The following is a 19,648-nucleotide window of genomic DNA, read 5'->3' as shown; positions in this document are numbered from 1 at the left end:
CATCTTTTCTGTAGGGCAGTGAGCCTTTAATCGATGTGTGCCTGTCACTTTAAGATCAGTCCATTGCCTATATTTTGTATGTTCTTGGAAATGCAATCTATTGATCCCTGTTATCTGCCATTTAGGGCCGTGAAGAAACCAGCTATGGCTTGCAGCAGCCATTATATTTGTTCTTGCTTGATTTTAGTTGAATCGTGAGGCAGTCATATATATACCTCAGATCGCTTTTTGTCAAGAGTTCGTTCCACTGACATCTATTGTAGCTGTCAGGGCATGTTGGGAGTTATAGTTTCACAACTTCTATGGAATTGGGCCCACATATCAAAAATGTGTTGCTCATCCCTTTAATTTTTTCTCGTCCCTTTAATTGGCAGCCCCATATAGAGAAGGATCGACGCTCATCACAAGCAGATGAAAAGAATCCCTAACACTGGTAGAAGTGGAGATATGTGAGATACAGTAGGGGTCATTGACAAAAGCTGATAACAGAGAATAATAGATTGCATGACACTTAAAGGGGTATTTTGGTTACGGCCAATAAAGATTGCATTTGTTGGACAATGAAAAGTCATACAACTGTCCATTACATTTTGTGTCACCGTTTTCAAGATCTGTGCTTGCTGTCACGAACTGATCAGCCGATCAGCACATACTGTGCCGTAACGCGCGTGCACCTGTCACATGACCTGGGCAAGCGAAGATCCTGAAAAGTGCGAAGAATTGATACAATAAGTATATTGGAAAATAGTATCAAGCTCCTTAGCGTTATTTACTCCGACCCCCTTAAAGGGATAAATCACAAAAAAAAAAAGACGCCACAATCTATAAAATCTTTGTTCAAAAACACCACCGGGAATTTTTGATTTTTTTTTTCCCAAAATAAAAAAAAAAAAATCTTTAGATATATTTTTTTATATTTTCTTTATTATTGAAACAAACAAAAAAAAAATCTGCAAAATATTTATTTCTATTGACATAATTTCCTGTCCGCTTCCTCCAGATTCTAAATTTAGGGGGAAGAATTCGTCAGATGCCAGATACTTTGTAACACAAGGATGGAATCCAAGACACTATCACAGGAGGGGGAGGAGGAGCGGGGCGGAAAGGAGGCAAATTTGCATATTCAAGCTGCAAGCAGCCAATGGGCAGGGAGCTGGGCGGAGTTATGGTGATTGGATCCTTCCTAAGGAGCATGCGTGGATTCATGGGTAACAAAGCAGGAGCCTCAGTCGCTGCATTTGGGATTATCCGTTGGGAAGGACTGAGCCGGGATTGTTCTGCAGATCCTGAGCGCTGGGAGGAGGATTCCTTCACCTCTGAACTGGGATCTCTGGTGAGTGGTCTCTGGCATTAGTGGGGGGCTCTCCCTAATGAATGAGGCAGGGTGGGCATTTCATCTGGATTTACAGGAAGGCAGAGTGGGCGGATGCTGAATTCTGCATCTGGGAACCTGAGGGCTGTGAGGGGCTTGATGTGTTGCAGGTGTTCAGTGCACGATGTGGCGGATTATACGTGTAGGTTGCGGTTCTTTTTTTTTCTGTAATATATATTTTTATTTTATTTATTTTTGGAGTCTGTGTAACCCTTGCAGTGTCTACAGTGTGTGCACATATGAATAGCTCTGTACATGCCCTCACCGCACACGCGGACCCCCATCATTGCACCCAGCAGATGACGAGTGTTTGCCTCCCTGATGTTCCAGGGCATAGTTGGCACACTTGGCGTGTGTATCCGCTATACATGCGGCTACTGTACACAGTATGTGTGTGGCCTTATGAGAAAAGGCATTAACCACGCGTGTGCTGGGGAGGAGAGGAAGGTCGGGGGCTCCTTTTTGTAATTCATCGCAGCTGCCAAACTGTGTTTTTTTTTTTTTGGTTCTGGGATTTCATTGATTTTATGGATTTTTGGCCGAGTCAACGAGCAGCGCTGTGCCAGGGCTAAGTTGTGCCAACCAAGATGCTGCACGCCTGCGTGTGTTGCAGCAGATATTATGCATGTATAGAAATGACAGTGTGCAGCTTACCGTGCCCCCTCTATATACATTACCACACCACTACATTTATCTGTCCTGCCATCGCTCTCCATACCAGGGTACAGCACACCGTGCCCCCTCTATATACATTACCACACCACTACATTTATCTGTCCTGCCATCACTCTCCATACCAGGGTACAGCACACCGTGCCCCCTCTACATACATTACCACACCACTACATTTATCTGTCCTGCCATCGCTCTCCATACCAGGGTACAGCACACCGTGCCCCCTCTATATACATTACCACACCACTACATTTATCTGTCCTGCCATCGCTCTCCATACCAGGGTACAGCACACCGTGCCCCCTCTATATACATTACCACACCACTACATTTATCTGTCCTGCCATCGCTCTCCATACCAGGGTACAGCACACCGTGCCCCCTCTATATACATTACCACACCACTACATTTATCTGTCCTGCCATCGCTCTCCATACCAGGGTACAGCACACCGTGCCCCCTCTATATACATTACCACACCACTACATTTATCTGTCCTGCCATCGCTCTCCATACCAGGGTACAGCACACCGTGCCCCCTCTATATACATTACCACACCACTACATTTATCTGTCCTGCCATCGCTCTCCATACCAGGGTACAGCACACCGTGCCCCCTCTATATACATTACCACACCACTACATTTATCTGTCCTGCCATCACTCTCCATACCAGGGTACAGCACACCGTGCCCCCTCTACATACATTACCACACCACTACATTTATCTGTCCTGCCATCGCTCTCCATACCAGGGTACAGCACACCGTGCCCCCTCTACATACATTACCACACCACTACATTTATCTGTCCTGCCATCGCTCTCCATACCAGGGTACAGCACACCGTGCCCCCTCTATATACATTACCACACCACTACATTTATCTGTCCTGCCATCGCTCTCCATACCAGGGTACAGCACACCGTGCCCCCTCTACATACATTACCACACCACTACATTTATCTGTCCTGCCATCGCTCTCCATACCAGGGTACAGCACACCGTGCCCCCTCTACATACATTACCACACCACTACATTTATCTGTCCTGCCATCGCTCTCCATACCAGGGTACAGCACACCGTGCCCCCTCTATATACATTACCACACCACTACATTTATCTGTCCTGCCATCGCTCTCCATACCAGGGTACAGCACACCGTGCCCCCTCTACATACATTACCACACCTCTACATTTATCTGTCCTGCCATCGCTCTCCATACCAGGGTACAGCACACCGTGCCCCCTCTACATACATTACCACACCACTACATTTATCTGTCCTGCCATCGCTCTCCATACCAGGGTACAGCACACCGTGCCCCCTCTACATACATTACCACACCACTACATTTATCTGTCCTGCCATCGCTCTCCATACCAGGGTACAGCACACCGTGCACCCTCTACATACATTACCACACCACTACATTTATCTGTCCTGCCATCGCTCTCCATACCAGGGTACAGCACACCGTGCCCCCTCTACATACATTACCACACCACTACATTTATCTGTCCTGCCATCGCTCTCCATACCAGGGTACAGCACAGCCGTGCCCCCTCTACATACATTACCACACCACTACATTTATCTGTCCTGCCATCGCTCTCCATACCAGGGTACAGCACAGCCGTGCCCCCTCTACATACATTACCACACCACTACATTTATCTGTCCTGCCATCGCTCTCCATACCAGGGTACAGCACACCGTGCCCCCTCTACATACATTACCACACCACTACATTTATCTGTCCTGCCATCGCTCTCCATACCAGGGTACAGCACACCGTGCCCCCTCTATATACATTACCACACCACTACATTTATCTGTCCTGCCATCGCTCTCCATACCAGGGTACAGCACACCGTGCCCCCTCTACATACATTACCACACCACTACATTTATCTGTCCTGCCATCGCTCTCCATACCAGGGTACAGCACACCGTGCACCCTCTACATACATTACCACACCACTACATTTATCTGTCCTGCCATCGCTCTCCATACCAGGGTACAGCACACCGTGCACCCTCTACATACATTACCACACCACTACATTTATCTGTCCTGCCATCGCTCTCCATACCAGGGTACAGCACACCGTGCCCCCTCTACATACATTACCACACCACTACATTTATCTGTCCTGCCATCGCTCTCCATACCAGGGTACAGCACACCGTGCCCCCTCTACATACATTACCACACCACTACATTTATCTGTCCTGCCATCGCTCTCCATACCAGGGTACAGCACACCGTGCACCCTCTACATACATTACCACACCACTACATTTATCTGTCCTGCCATCGCTCTCCATACCAGGGTACAGCACAGCCGTGCCCCCTCTACATACATTACCACACCACTACATGTATCTGTCCTGCCATCGCTCTCCATACCAGGGTACAGCACACCGTGCCCCCTCTACATACATTACCACACCACTACATTTATCTGTCCTGCCATCGCTCTCCATACCAGGGTACAGCACACCGTGCACCCTCTATATACATTACCACACCACTACATGTATCTGTCCTGCCATCGCTCTCCATACCAGGGTACAGCACACTGTGCCCCCTCTACATACATTACCACACCACTACATGTATCTGTCCTGCCATCGCTCTCCATACCAGGGTACAGCACACCGTGCCCCCTCTATATACATTACTACACCACTACATGTATCTGTCCTGCCATACCTCTCCATACCAGGGTACAGCACACCGTGCCCCCTCTATATACATTACCACACCACTACATGTATCTGTCCTGCCATCGCTCTCCATACCAGGGTACAGCACACCGTGCACCCTCTATATACATTACTACACCACTACATGTATCTGTCCTGCCATCGCTCTCCATACCAGGGTACAGCACACCGTGCCCCCTCTATATACATTACTACACCACTACATGTATCTGTCCTGCCATACCTCTCCATACCAGGGTACAGCACACCGTGCACCCTCTATATACATTACTACACCACTACATGTATCTGTCCTGCCATACCTCTCCATACCAGGGTACAGCACACCGTGCCCCCTCTATATACATTACCACACCACTACATGTATCTGTGCTGCCATACCTCTCCATACCAGGGTACAGCACACCGTGCCCCCTCTATATACATTACTACACCACTACATGTATCTGTGCTGCCATACCTCTCCATACCAGGGTACAGCACACCGTGCCCCCTCTATATGCATTACAATATCTCTCTATGCCAGGGCACAGCACACGTGCCCCCTCTATATACATTACTATACCTCTCCATGCCAGCGTGCAGAACACCGTGCCCCCTCTATATACATTACCACACCACTAGATGTATCTATGTATCTGTCCTGCCATACCTCTCCATGCCAGTGTGCAGCACATCGTGCCCCCTCTATATACATTACTATACCTTTCCATTTATCTATTCTGCCATACCTCTCCATGCCTTATGGAAAAGTTCATTCCTAACGCCTAGTCCTCAGCCGTCGGTATAGGACCCATGCCCGTTAGTGGCTGTGGCATTATAGGGGCAGACATATCATTGGTGGTAAGGGGCATCTATCACCTGTAAAGCAGGAGGAATAGTGCAGTTTGAGGAGCTATTGGACTACAGAGGGCCGTATACTGTTGTTCTACAGGCCCTTCAGTCTGTGCCCGCTCCGGTTGCACGTATGTGCCTGCCCATGTACAGCCCTGCGGTCCTGGCACAGCTCTTGCCCACGTCTCCTGGTGTATTGTGTGGATGGCAGCGCTACCAGAGCCGGCGTCCGTGATCAGCTTGTGTGATAGATTTCAGCCAGACAGGACACGTGTGTTTCATACATCATCTGTCTGCATCGCTGGAGGACGAGGCCTCGCCAGCACATCCATTATACCTCTGCTGTGGGCGTCTCTGAATACCCATTATGTGCCCGGAGGAATTCTTCCTGAAGGTCGGCTGCGGGTTCACGTTCACTGTTGCTGATTTTATTTATTTTCTTCTTTAAAACTTGGAGACAATTCGGAGATGCGATAGGGGGGGGGGGGGTCTGTAAGTGCTAAGTGGGTTCTATGTATTTTGCGTTGTGTGGTCACCAACCTGCAGCATTCTAGCCATTGTAGAACTACAACTCCCAGCATGCCCTGACTCCCTATCCTCCCTTTCCCTAAGTTGTAACTTGAGACTACACGTTAGACATTCGCAGTCCGAGTATGGTCCACAATGTCCGGACCACCCAAACTCAGCAGCTCCCCCTTACGCCTATGAGTCTGTGGAGTCCAGGATAGGAGACCCGTGGCCCGTCCGGTCTGTGACCGTGGATGTCAGAAGTGATAAACCGACCTCACAAATATAGCGCCTCCTGTCAGGAGCGTAGGGCATGAGGCACCACTGATATCAGGATCTCACACAGGTGTCCTTTTTTACCAGCTTCGAAACCAAACATTTTTCTTCAGTACTCTGCCGGGTGATGATTATACCCGCATACCTATTCTAACGCATCGGGTATTCTAGAATAGGTATGCGGCCGACCGGGCGCAAGCAGCAGAGCGGTGTTTACATTTGGCGCCAAAATAGCTGATTGGTCGAGGCCGGCAACCGCGACCAATCAGCAAAGCGGTGTTAAAATTTGGCGCCAATATCTCTATATGTCTGTATGAGAATATCTAGAATTTTTATTACAAGAAGTCGGGTGTCAAAGTAGTCTGGTCCAATCCTTACCTATGAGAAAAGGGACTGGATCTTATAACGGCGTGAATGTTTCCAATTACTTCTCTATTTGTGATGCCATCAGTATCTCTCCTACATGGCCGCATTGTCTGCCGTGCCGTCAGGGTGAGATAAAAAAAAACGTAACGTGTGTGGCCGATTCCAGTATGGCAAAAAAAAATTGTGTGTGTATAATATATATAGATTTTAATATGAATAACAAACAACCTGGTGATTTTAAAGTGTAATACTTCTCATCTGTGGAGGCACTGCAGAAAAACGAAACACTTGCTTCTGGGTTCCCCCCAAGAATAGCAGCTAATCAATGCATTTTTAGAACACATATCTAATCAAACAAGGGTGTTTTTAAAAGTGGACAATCCTTTTAAAGGGAATCTGTCAGCAGGTTTTGCTATGTAATCCAGCATAAGCCACAATGTAGGGACAGAGACCCTGATTCCGGCGATGTATCACTTAGTTTACTGGGTGCAGCAGTTGTGATACAATCATAGTTTTCTTTGCAGAGCTCGGAATGCTGATCCTTGTAGAACTCCGCCCACTTCACTGCTGATCAGTGCTGGGGGCGGAGTTGGGCTAGGAGGCATGAGACACCTAGTCCAGTAGTGATAATCTCCTGCTGATAAAACACAGATTATATTACAAATGCAAAACAGTGACACATCACTGGAATCAGAGTCTCAGCAACTACATCATGCTGCTCTCAGGTTACATAGGAAAAACCTGCTGACAACTTCCCTTTAAATTCCTTCACAACAATCCTTAGTTATTTTGTGGCTGCTGATCTGCAGTTACGTAACCCGGGGCGGCATCACTTGAAGTTTCCCTGGGTGCAAAATTCTTATGGGGTATTATTACTTTTGGAGGGGGCACTTAGGAAACATTCTTACTTTTTAAGGGGGCATTAATATTTTCTAAAGGGGGCAATCGGGGCATTATTACTGGGGTATTAAACCCATGCTACACCAGTGCCTGTTTCAGCATTAGTCACCATATTGCCCCATTATTTACGGTAAATAATGAATTTCTGCCATACAATAAACAGGATGTTACCAGTCTCCGAGAATCCCCCGGATCTGAGCTTATGGTCCTATGGAACCTTCTATGTCCTTATTTATGGGACTAGAGGTGACATTGTTCTCTCCTTCGCTCCGTGTTTTCCACCTTCAGGATTCGGGCAGCAGAAAGCTTATATTCCCTGTCAGCATGCAGTTTTATTATCATATCCATTGTGCAGGCTCTGACTGCACCATGTTAAAAGGTTTTGCAGCGTAATCAATGCATTATTTCCCATTAGCCATGGAACTTTTCAATACGCCTTGTTCAAGATCCCTGCTTGCCGTTAGTGAATGGAAACATTCTTTACATCCAGAGGCTGAAAACTGGTCCAGGAGAGTGAGAAAAGACTGCTAGCATTCCCCAACTGCCCCTTTTACATGATAAGTTGCTTTTTTTTTATGAGAATTTGTAGATCGAGATCAGAAATGGGGACTAAAAAAGTGCAACTTTTCTCCACTAAACCCTTGATTTTGACTTGCAGAATAGTGTTGTGCGAAAATGGCTTCGAGGGTCTTACTGTAATCCGTCCAAAGTTTTCAGCCTCTAGATGTAAGAAAGTTTCCATTCACTGGCAGGAAGCATTTATCCTGAAAATGAGTGAGTGATACCCCGAAAATCATCAAAATTCATTTACACGATGATTGAGTTTTACTTACATAAAAGTTGGGAACTTTTTTTTTTTTTTTTTTTTTTTTTTAATGTGGGTCCAAACTTTCCACAAAGCTTTTCAGTGACTCCCAAACTTAATACTGCAGAGGAACCTTATAAAAAAATGTCTGATAGGGGCTCAAGGAACCCAGTGGTTGGGGGGAAATCAACAGGGACCTAAGGACTCAGGTCCCCCTAAACTCAGACACTGTCACTTTATGATTAGGGGGGATACAAAATCTGGGACCCCTATAGATCCTGGGAATAAAAGGGCTGCAGCGCCGATGTAACACTGCCCCTCCGAGCACCGCTGCGAACAGTCATCGGGCTGAGCAGGGAACAACCATCAGCTCCATTTAATTAGTTTCCAGCACAGCAGGTTTCTCGGAGGGTTGGGGGGTGTAATCAATGAACGGGGTCTAAATGGGCAGACCCACAGTGATCATAAAGTGGTGACCTACCTAGCATTGTGCAATCAGTCGTGGAAATAGTGCTCTGGGGTCTTCAACCTCTGGAACAAGGTTCATATTCATTGACAGCAAAGATATTAAGGCATTTATATTATACAGTGCCTTGAAAAAGTATTCATACCCCATTGAGAATCTGGTGTAAGACTCGTGCAAAGAAGAACAGGCAAAAATATCACCCTCCAGATGTGTAAAGCTGGTAGAGACAGACCCCAAAAGACTGCAGCAGTAATTGCAGCAAAGAGTGGTCCTACAAAGTATTGACTCAGGGGGCTGAATACAAATGCAACATCACAATTTTCAGATTTACATTTTTTAAATAATTAGCAATCCAGGTTTCATTTCCTATATACTTCACAGGTACTTGATACTTAGTGTTGGTATCACATAAAATCCTAATAGGTTTGTGGGCGTAACGGGGAAAAAAAAAATGTGGAAAAGTTCACGGGGTATGAATACTTTTTCAAGGCGCTGTATATAGCATATGACGTAATGCCAAACCTAATATGATGATCAAAGCGGCTCCAAGGTAGTGTATCGCCCTGACATCTGCCGTCTGTTCAATGTTTTACAGTATGTGCTTTCTGCTGTGTCCTTCACTGCGATTACGGGCAGGAAATTTGCAGCGTCTACTAAAATATCAGCTCTACCCGGCCCGAAAAATGACCGCCACAGCATACATGCACCTACGGATTACAACATGACCAGATTAAACATCGAGCAAGTTAATTAGGGTCTCCATCATTCTCTAATCTTAAATCATGATCATTATTTAGGGACAGTATATCATTAATATTATTCCTGGAGCATATTTGCACTGTTTGGCGGTATTATGTGAGCAGTGTATAATACTGCATAGTGGTATTTCTTGGGGGGAGGGGTGGGTTCCCATCATTCTCTAATCTTATACAGTTTCTAAATAACAACCATAATGTAAGATTTAGAGAATGATGGGAATCCCCAAGTAATGCCACTATGCAGTAATATACACTGCTCATATAATACATCCAAACAGTGCAAAACTACCAGTGCTCTGCTATGCTGCAATAATGATGTGTACAGTTTGTAAATGAGGACCATGATTTACCATTTATTCCAGCACCATTGGTATTTTTGTACTGTCTGGCGGTATTATATGTGAAGTATTATATTGCATAGTGTCATTACTCCACTGCTCACATAATACCGCCAAACAGTGCAAAATAGTGCTATGCCCTGCTGCAATAATAATAAATCATGTTCCTTATTTAGCAACTATATATCATTATTCCAGGAAGCGCACATTGCTGGTATTTTTATTTTTTTTGTGGTATTATGTATGAAGTATAATACTGCGTAGTGGCATTACTTCGTGTTCCTTTCATCCTCTAATCTTAAATAAAGGTCCTTATTTAGGAACAGTATAAGATTAGAGAATGATGGGAACACCCCAGTAATGCCACTATGTAGTATTATATACTGCTCACATAATACCGCCAAACAGTGCAAAAATACCAACAATGTACGCTCCTGGAATAATAATGATATAAAGTTGTTAAATAAGGACCATGATTCATCATCATTATTAAAGCAAGGCACAAAGCTTATATTTTTGCACTGTTTGGTGGTACTGTGTGTGACATATATTATGGCATAGTGGCATTACTTGGGTGTTCCCATCATTCTCTAATCTTATACTGTTCCTAAAGAAGGACCATGATTTCAGATTTAGAGAATGATAGGAACCCCCAAGTAATGCCACTATACAGTATTATACTTCACACATAATGCCGCCAAACAGTGCAAAAAATACATGCACTGTGCCTTGCTGCAATAATAATGATAAATCATGGTCCTTATTTAGCAGCTATAATATCATTATCATTCTAGGAAGTGGTCATTGCTGGTATTTTTGCACTGTTTGGCGGTATTATGGGTGACGTATAATACTGTATGGTGACATTACTTGGGTGTTCCCATCATTCTCTAATCTTATACAGTTCCTAAATAAGGAGCATAATTTAAGATTAGAGAATGAAGGGAACCTGAAGTAATGCCACTATGCAGTAATATACATTTCTCACACAATACCGCTAAACAGTGCAAAAATATCAGCACTATGCTGCGCTGCAATAATAATGATATGCAGTTCCTAAAAAAAAAAAAAAGGACTGATATTTTTGCACTGTTTGGTGGCATTATGTGAGAAGAATAATACTGCATAGTGGCATTACTTGGGGGTTCCCATAATTCTTTAACACTAGGACTACTGGACTCGTGACCCCGCCTAGAACTACTGAAAGGAGTCATTTTGACTCCTTGCTTGTTTTCGTTTATTTTTAGAGTTTCATTTGTGGTTATTTATTAATAATTATATTTTTTGTAATGTATTATTATTGTGAGATCTAACAGTAATGCTTTTGATTGTTTTTTTTCTGCTTTTCTTATTTTTCTACAGAAAATAACAATTATAATAGACGTTTTTCAAACATTTTTTTTTATTCAAGTGCACACATATAAACAACAACTGAAGAACAAAAAGCAGAGAAAATGTAGGTGGAGGAGCATAAAAATGAAAATATGGCGCAGAATTCACCTTCTAAACATTTGGTGTTTCGCATTTTAGGCATTGCCTTTGATTTATGGCAGTACATTGCCCACACAAAGACTTACCACAAGTCTTACAATTTCCGACAGATCTATTTTTCTTGCACTTTTCTTTGATCTGGCAAAATTTTGTTTGAACCATCACTTCTGAGCATGTAGAAACTTGGGACGTGGAACCCTTTTCCCTATCTGTGACATAAGGACCACTCAACTCTCTCACAAGCGTTTGCAAAAATGCCTTGCGTGACATTTTTTGGTGGGTAATCTCCTTGAATATTATCCATGCATTTATACCCGCAAAGTCTAAGGCATTTTCAAATGCATGAACAGGCCATCTCCTTGTGCATGTTCGTGTGGTATATTTTCGTGCCATCTGATCCACTACATCTACTCCATATTTTGTTTCATTGTAAAACTTTACCGTTTCTGGAGTTTTTTTAGCGGAATCAGACGCAACAACAACATCTGGATGGACGGAACTCAAAATGACAACATTTTTGTTGGGCTTTCCTTGATATACTGTAAGTGTAAAATTGTCTTCATTTCTAAACACTTTAGGGTTGTACAATTCCTCTTTCATGGATTTTATTTCTTTAGGCACTTCTCGCCTTATCTTGTTCAGTGTTCCCACGATGGTTGTTCCTTTGCTTTTTAGCTGTTTAGCTAATTTTACTGAAGTAAAATAATTATCGGTTGTAACATTGCGACCTTTTTTCAAAAACGGGTCCAATAACTTCATTACCACATGGTCAGCTAAACGGTCCTCAGCACGGCGTGTGTCATCTTTGCCTAGATAAGGGAAGCCATTTGCCAGATATTTGCTCCTCTTATCAACAGCTAGCCAATATTTGTGGCCATATTTATCTGGTTTGGAAGGCATGTACTGCGTGAATGGACACCTAGTTTTGCTTGGGAAAAGTTGCTCATCCACCGTTATGTATGGGCCAGGTTTGTAACACGCAATACAATTTTCAATAAACCTGTCCCACACAGTAGAAAATAGAGCAAACTTGTCCGTTTGCAGTCTCTCCGATCGAGTAGATTTCTCATCAAATCTGAGAAACCTCATAATTTCAACAAAGCGGTCCCTAGACATTGTCGCTTTGCAAAACGGTATTCCCCAGTCATTACACCAAATACTGCTAATCGAGTGACGGTTCGTGCCAGATATTCCACGAGCATAGAATATCGCAATGAATGCATCTAGCTCCTCATCAGATAGAGTAAACTGTAAATTATTGTTCCTGCATGCTTCTGCAAGCGTACAGTTCTTTATATGTGTCAATATATATGAATCAAAAAATAAACGCCATGCGCTCAAAGGAATATCGATAATGATATTTCTTCTGGCGTATCCTGTAGGGCCAGGTGCTTCTCGAAGAATATTTTGGCTGTTACGCCTACCAGGCAAGTGTTCTCCAATTTCAACAGGTTTCCATTGAATACCATCCGCTGAAACTAGTATTCCTTCAGATTCGCCTTCTCTGGTGTTTGTTGTTGCATTACCTTCGCCGCCATCGTTATCTGTTGTTCTTTCATTTCTGGGACGTTTTGCTGATTTTTTCTGTCCACGACCAGGAGGATGGTCACGAGGCAACATAACTGCATGAGCCCGATCCCCAGTTGATGTGCTTGGAATATCTGTAAAAAAGTTGATGAATATTTAGAATTTTTGTTTTGTAAGGGTCCGTGCACACTGGCTGGATTAGCGGCGGAATATCCGACCAGATATTCTCACCACAATCCGGCCCGTACCTGCCCGCTCAGGTACAGAGCGGAGTTTCATACCTGAAGCTCCGCTCCGAACCCCGGGCTGGAGCCGCTGTCTGGGACGGAGCCGTGCTCGCGCGTAAGCAAGCGCTGCTCTGTCCCTGACAGCGGCTCCAGCCCGGGGTTCGGAGCGGAGCTTCAGGCATGAGCGGGCAGGTACGGCCTGTATTGCGGCAAGAATATCCAGATGGCTATTCAGCCAGAATTCTGCTAGTGTGCACAGGCCCTAACTCAGTGTGTGGAAGAACAAATAAATACACATAACTACTTACCTTCTGGATTTGTTCCTTCTGAGTCTTCAGATTCACTTGATATGTTCTGAGGAATGAAATCTTCATCACTGTCAGAATCAAATACATGTTCCTGCAATTTGGATTCCGATTCATCCTCCGGTATGGATTGCAAAGTAGCCAGAATATCCTGAGGCTTTATCAAACGTCTTCTCTCCATATTCCTCACAAATTCCATAATTCTATATAGTTACCTGCTGAAAAATAGAAATGAAATGAAAACTAAAAGAAATAATAACTGTTCTGCCACCTTCAAAAGTAGGTGGGCTGAATCAGTTGACAGACAGCTAAACTATTTCATAACAATTCATACCTGTATGAGTCTTCAGAGCTCGTATGTCTGCGTCTGTTCTCTTTGTCTCTTCAGCTGAACTGAAAGTAAAGTTACTATCCAGAATACTGTCTCCTGCTAGGACCTTAGAAAAACACCACCCTTCATTAGCATAAGATAAGAGCCTAGAGTAAAGCTATTTTGTTCAGCATTACACAGTAATACAAGCAGGTAAAACACAAGGAAAATGTGAAAAGTTGACATGTAAATTGAACTACATCTATATGAACATCAGGGTAAATAAGACAGAGTGAAAAAATTATGCACAAAACTTTATAGCAACATTTAGTGACAAAAGGACCTCAAAATATAGTAGGGAGTCAAAATGACTCCCTTCAGTAGTTCTTGGTAAATTTTGAAAAAAACGCGCAAATTTTTCACCAAAATTATTTATTCTCACAAAATCTTTTTTCACATCATATTTGAGGAAAAGTCACCGAGTTTCAAGCCGGAATTCTGAAAAATGTAGTCACAGAAGAGAAATAAAAAACGAAAGGAGTCAAAATGACTCCATCAGTAGTTCTAGTGTTAATCCTAAATCATGGTCCTTATTTAGGAATGGTATAATATTAGAGAATAATGGGAAATCCCAAGTAATGCCACAATGTAGTATTATATACTGCTCACATAATACCGCCAAACAGTGCAAAAATACCAACAATGGACGCTCCTGGAATAATAATGATATAAAGTTGTTAAATAAGGACCATGATTCATCATCATTACTGAAAAATCCCAGTGCAGTGCCCAGCTGCAATAATAATGATAAATCTTTGTTCTTATTTAGTAACTGTATATCATTATTATTGTAGCTGGGCACATGGTTAGCATTTTTGCACTGTTTGGCGGTATTATGCGAGCAGTGTATGATACTGCATAGAGGCATTATGACGCGCCCCCTGGGCCGTGGGGGTACCCGGAGCCGGGACTGTAGACGCTGGGGGTTGTAGTCACCATGGCGGTGACCCGGTCCGTGACCCAGGGTAGTCTATGTGTGTCTGTTATATATATAGTCCGACTACGCCACCTGTGGAATGCGGTTATTGGGAATCGCCGCTGCGGAGCAGTCCGCTGAAGCTGGTGGTGTGCGCAGCAGGGTGATGTAACTCGCCACAGGAAGAGTGGAGCTTCAGGGCAGCGCGTATGGATGATGGTGGTTATGGTGCAGGTAGTCAGTAATGACTCTGAGTCAGATAGTGCAGTCCCAGGTCTTTTACTCACGATTGTAGCAGTTCCAGATACAGGGCCAGTGTAAGAGCCCACGGCGTCCTGTGTTCACACAGTGAGGGGCTCAGTCGACCCTCAGGTAACTCCGGAGTATTTAGCAGGACCCCCTTCCGTGTGTCCTTTCTCTGGCCTTCTCCCTGCACCTCACACCCAGTGACACTTCTATCCGGTATCCTCGGGCCTTAGAGGGCGACGTGTGTTCCGTTCCTGGGTCCTATGCGGCTACCTTCTTAGTGTACTGGTGTGGACTTGTGGCCTGCAGTACTTGAAATGCTGCAGCCTCCGGTTTCCTAGTTGGGCCTTGTAGCTCCGTGCTAGTTGAGGGACCGGTTCCCTTTATCTGGCCTGACCCCCCCTACTCTTCTAGTAGCGGCGGGCGTACGGGTGGCTTGCTGCACGGCCCGTACCCCTAGGGTCCCTTCGGTTCCTGGAGCCTTCCTGCTCCCTCTCCTCTCTTCTCCTTCCAGGCTCAGGCCTCCTGACTAGGCCCGCCTGTGGAGCAGAGCTCATGCAGAGCCCCTGCTCCCTGTCACTTCTGCTCAGCCTGAACTCCACTGAACTCTGACCTAAGAAAGTTCCTCCCTCTTATACCTCCTACTCCAGTGCTCCCAGGATCTACGTCCTCCACCCATCCACTACATAGTTCCCCCTCTCTAGTTGGTTCCTCCCCACTCCAGCCAGGGATCAAGGACTGTGCTCTCCCGTAGGAGCAATCTCGCCCTGTCCCCCGGAAATGTGGTGTAGTGGATGTAGTGTTAGGGTCCTGAGCCACACTCCATCCTTACCTGAGAGTGAGGTACCACAGCTCTGGGTGAGATGCAATAACTCTGTGGCAACCGAACCCTCAGGGGCGCCACCATTACATATTATACTCCGTATCCCATTCCTCCAGAGGAGTGAAACGTCAAGAAGCCCCCACGTTTGCCCTAGGACTGTATCCAGATCTCCATCTATACGGTCACCCTCCCCAGCTGCACGGAGCCAGGCTGCAATACACCACGTAGACCCGGCCGGGGATCTGAAGGGTGAAGGACGGCCGCTGTTGATTTCATAGTGCTTATTAATGAGTCTGGACCTGAAAGTGAGGCCTATTTCTTCAGTCCCTTCCCTGCTACATTATGTACGATAACAAGCTCAGGACAGGAAGTTTATCCTCCGGAGACAGCTTGAAATAAAAGTCGATCAGCACTGGACGTCTGTGCGTTCTCCATACATTAATGAGCATGCATGGAGGGACCTAGAGATTGAGTAGAATTTGCTACTATATATATTATTGTCAAAGGCCAAAAGTATACAGCCTGAATGTTGCACTTTGCTAGAATAGATGACATATTGTATACACTATGGGGGAGCATTGCAACTTTGGGGGCGCAGAGATGGCAATCTGATGGGGGAAAGAATGGATCATTGGAGCATTAAAAGTCGCTTATGCTTGGCTGAATCAATAAGTGCAAAGTTCCAAACTTTCTCGGGCATCGGTTGCTTAATGGTGTGGGTCCCATGTCCGAGCTGCTACGTGCAGCCTTACATCACCAAACACAATGCCGAGCGTCGGATGGAGTGGTGTAAAGTCGCCACTGCTGAACTCACTCTGGAGGAAGTGTGTTCTGTGCAGTGACGGATCACACTTCTCTGATGGCTGAGTCGGAGTTTGGTGAATGCCAGGAGAACGTTACTGCATTGTGCCCGCTGTACAGATGGTGGAGAAGGGATAAGGTTATGGGGATGTTTTTCAGGGATCGGCCTCGGCCCCTTAGTTCCAGTGCAGGCAAAACTTAATCCTTCAGCACAAGACATTGTGGACAATTGTAGCCTCCGGATTTGTTGGAACAGTCTACGGAAGACCCTCTTCTGTTCCTCATGACTGTTCCCAGCGCACAAGGTTCATACAGTCATGTTTGGTGGAAGAACATGGACCTAAGTCCCATCCAACACCATGGAATGAACTAGGCCGGAGATATTGAGCCCGGCCTCTCCCCAACATCAGTCTCTGACCTTACAAATGATTCTCCTGATGAAGGGGCAAAAGTTCCCAGACCCCTCCATAATCTTGTAGAAAATTTTACCAGAAGAGCTGGAGCTGTAATATCTCTGTGAGGTCCAACTCCATATTCATGTCTATGGTTGTAAAATGGAAGGTCAGAAAAGCCCCTGTAGGTCTCATGCGGAGGGGGTACAGACTTTTGTCCAAATGTTGCAGATTCTTCATATATTCCAATTATTTCCAATTTTTTGAAAATAGTCTCAGCAACTTGGTGGTTTCCCCGGCCAAAAGGGAATTGGGATTACTCAAATACCGCCCACATCTGAGTGTTTCTAGTTCTGCTGAGGAGATCCCCCAACATCTCTGCGGTGGAACTAGAACATCCCTAAATTGCCAACACTAATTTGAGTAACTATGGATTTTCTTTTGGGTCTCATAAGTTTCTGTAACTTCTTAAGTTCATTGTTCGATTTTATTACCAGTATCATCTTTATAATATTTAGCGGTCGGAGTGAAAATCTGTCTCTCTTGTGCTGATGATCCAACTAGATCAGATGAGGACCCCCACTGGTCCCAAGAACGGGGTTCTGCAGGGCCTTGTCTGAATGGGATAGTTTATGACGCATCCAGATATTTGGGTCTTTCCCGACTTTTTACTCATCATTCAGATTGATTTTACTAATACCTACTGTTTCCAGCGGCAGATGTGACAGATCCCCCCCCATAAATATGACTGGGGCAGCGGTGGATCACACAAATACCAGCTGTTGTGAGGATTCATGGCACTTGTAGGACCGACACAAACCAGGCCTGATTTATGTACATATTGTTGCACTAATCCCATCAGTTGCATTGAATGAAAGTGCGGCTGAGGGTACGCTGCAGGCAGGAGCGGGATTTATGCCTCTCACAGCCAATTACCAGCTGCCAGCAGACATTACAACTGCTTCAGGTTCAGCTTTGGATATGAACGGCTGCTCCATTACTCAACATGGTGTAGTTCATTACCGGCTGAAATAATATCCAACAAGACCTACTGATGTGTCCTGAATAGTAACACTAAGAAATCAGTTTTTTTTGCAAAAAATGGTGCCACACTTGGCTGTATCTGGTATTTCAGCTCAGCTCCCCCATGGCTGACATTACAATATCCATTAGACCATTATGGGGCAAAGTAAATAAGAATGTTACCACCTTCTCACATGTAATAGTATGTCCAGGTGCGGAGGGAGTCGGCACACCTTGGCGTACAGTTACTGCTTGACTGATCGAGTGGGCACAGGTTCAAATCCAACGGCACACCTTGGCGTACAGTTACTGCTCGGCTGATCGAGTGGGCACAGGTTCAAATCCAACGGCACACCTTGGCATACAGTTACTACTCGGCTGATCGAGTGGGCACAGGTTCAAATCCAACGGCACACCTTGGCATACAGTTACTACTCGGCTGATCGAGTGGGCACAGGTTCAAATCCAACGGCACACCTTGGCGTACAGTTACTGCTCGGCTGATCGAGTGGGCACAGGCTCAAATCCAACGGCACACCTTGGCGTACAGTTACTGCTTGGCTGATCGAGTGGGCACAGGTTCAAATCCAACGACACACCTTGGCGATCAGCCGAGCAGTAACTGTACGCCAAGGTGTGTCGTTGGATTTGAACCTGTGCCCACTTGATCAGCCGAGCAGTAACTGTACAAGTGGGCACAGGTTCAAACCCAACGGCACACCTTGGCATACAGTTACAACTCGGCTGATCGAGTGGGCACAGGTTCAAATCCAGCAGCCCAGTCCTTCTTTCCCCTTACATCTACCATTCGGGGAAATTCGGGACACATCAGAGGGTGGTTCAGTCATGTCGAATGCCTGCAATACGCAGCCACACTCCTGCTTCTCCTGCCCAGATCGGAGAATACTCTGATCCTAGCAATAAACTTTCCCTGTGACTCAATCAAGCCTGATGGCGACACTATACAACGAGATGAGACTCCTTGTAGCTGTGATCATCATAAACATTTTGTGTGATCTCGGAGGACAAAAATGGTCTGATCTTCAATATAATTTCCATTTTGCCCATCATGAGCTGAGCCAAATAAGAGTATTAAAAGCCTTTAGAAAAAAAAAACACCTATTGGTTGGGTTCCGGTTTCTGAAAACCCCTGTTACCCAGCTCCAGTTCATTTTAAAAGCACAAACTCTGCTTTACTTGCCTTCCCCTGGTCCAGCACTGAGTGTCCGTTGCTGCTCTCCCCGTCTTTTACTGTTTGCAGTGTTGATGTCTACTCTGCAGCTAATCATTGAGCTGAGCGGCTTGTGCTGTACACAATCAGAGCCGCTGAGCTCAGTTATTGGATGCAGTGCTGACGAGCTACAGCCAATATCTAAGCTTAGCGGTGGAGGCTCAGTGCTGGACCTGGAGAGGGCGAGTAAAGCACGGGTTTTTTTTTTCTTTTCTTTTTTTTTAAATAATAATTTCAAAAACAGGAAAAAAAAAACTTTAACT

At 45.1% G+C, this 19,648-nt stretch overlaps 1 protein-coding gene across 1 annotated transcript in view; it reads left to right on the top strand.

Moving 5' to 3' along the window:
* The first annotated feature begins 1,168 nt into the window (after window positions 1-1,168).
* Window positions 1,169-19,648, top strand: part of NUMBL (NUMB like endocytic adaptor protein) — a 90,533-nt gene continuing 72,053 nt past the window's right edge. The window contains exon 1 of the mRNA XM_073641487.1: window positions 1,169-1,333. The gene's annotated coding sequence lies outside the window, so the exon portion shown is untranslated. The remainder of the gene's footprint in view (window positions 1,334-19,648) is intronic.

Source organism: Phyllobates terribilis, unplaced genomic scaffold (genome assembly GCF_046119375.1).
Source record: "Phyllobates terribilis strain yellow unplaced genomic scaffold, ASM4611937v1 Scaffold_7__3_contigs__length_470593459, whole genome shotgun sequence".
Lineage (NCBI taxonomy): Eukaryota > Metazoa > Chordata > Amphibia > Anura > Dendrobatidae > Phyllobates > Phyllobates terribilis.
Note: the sequence above shows the minus strand (reverse complement) of the source record. Positions and strands in the feature narration are given on the sequence as shown.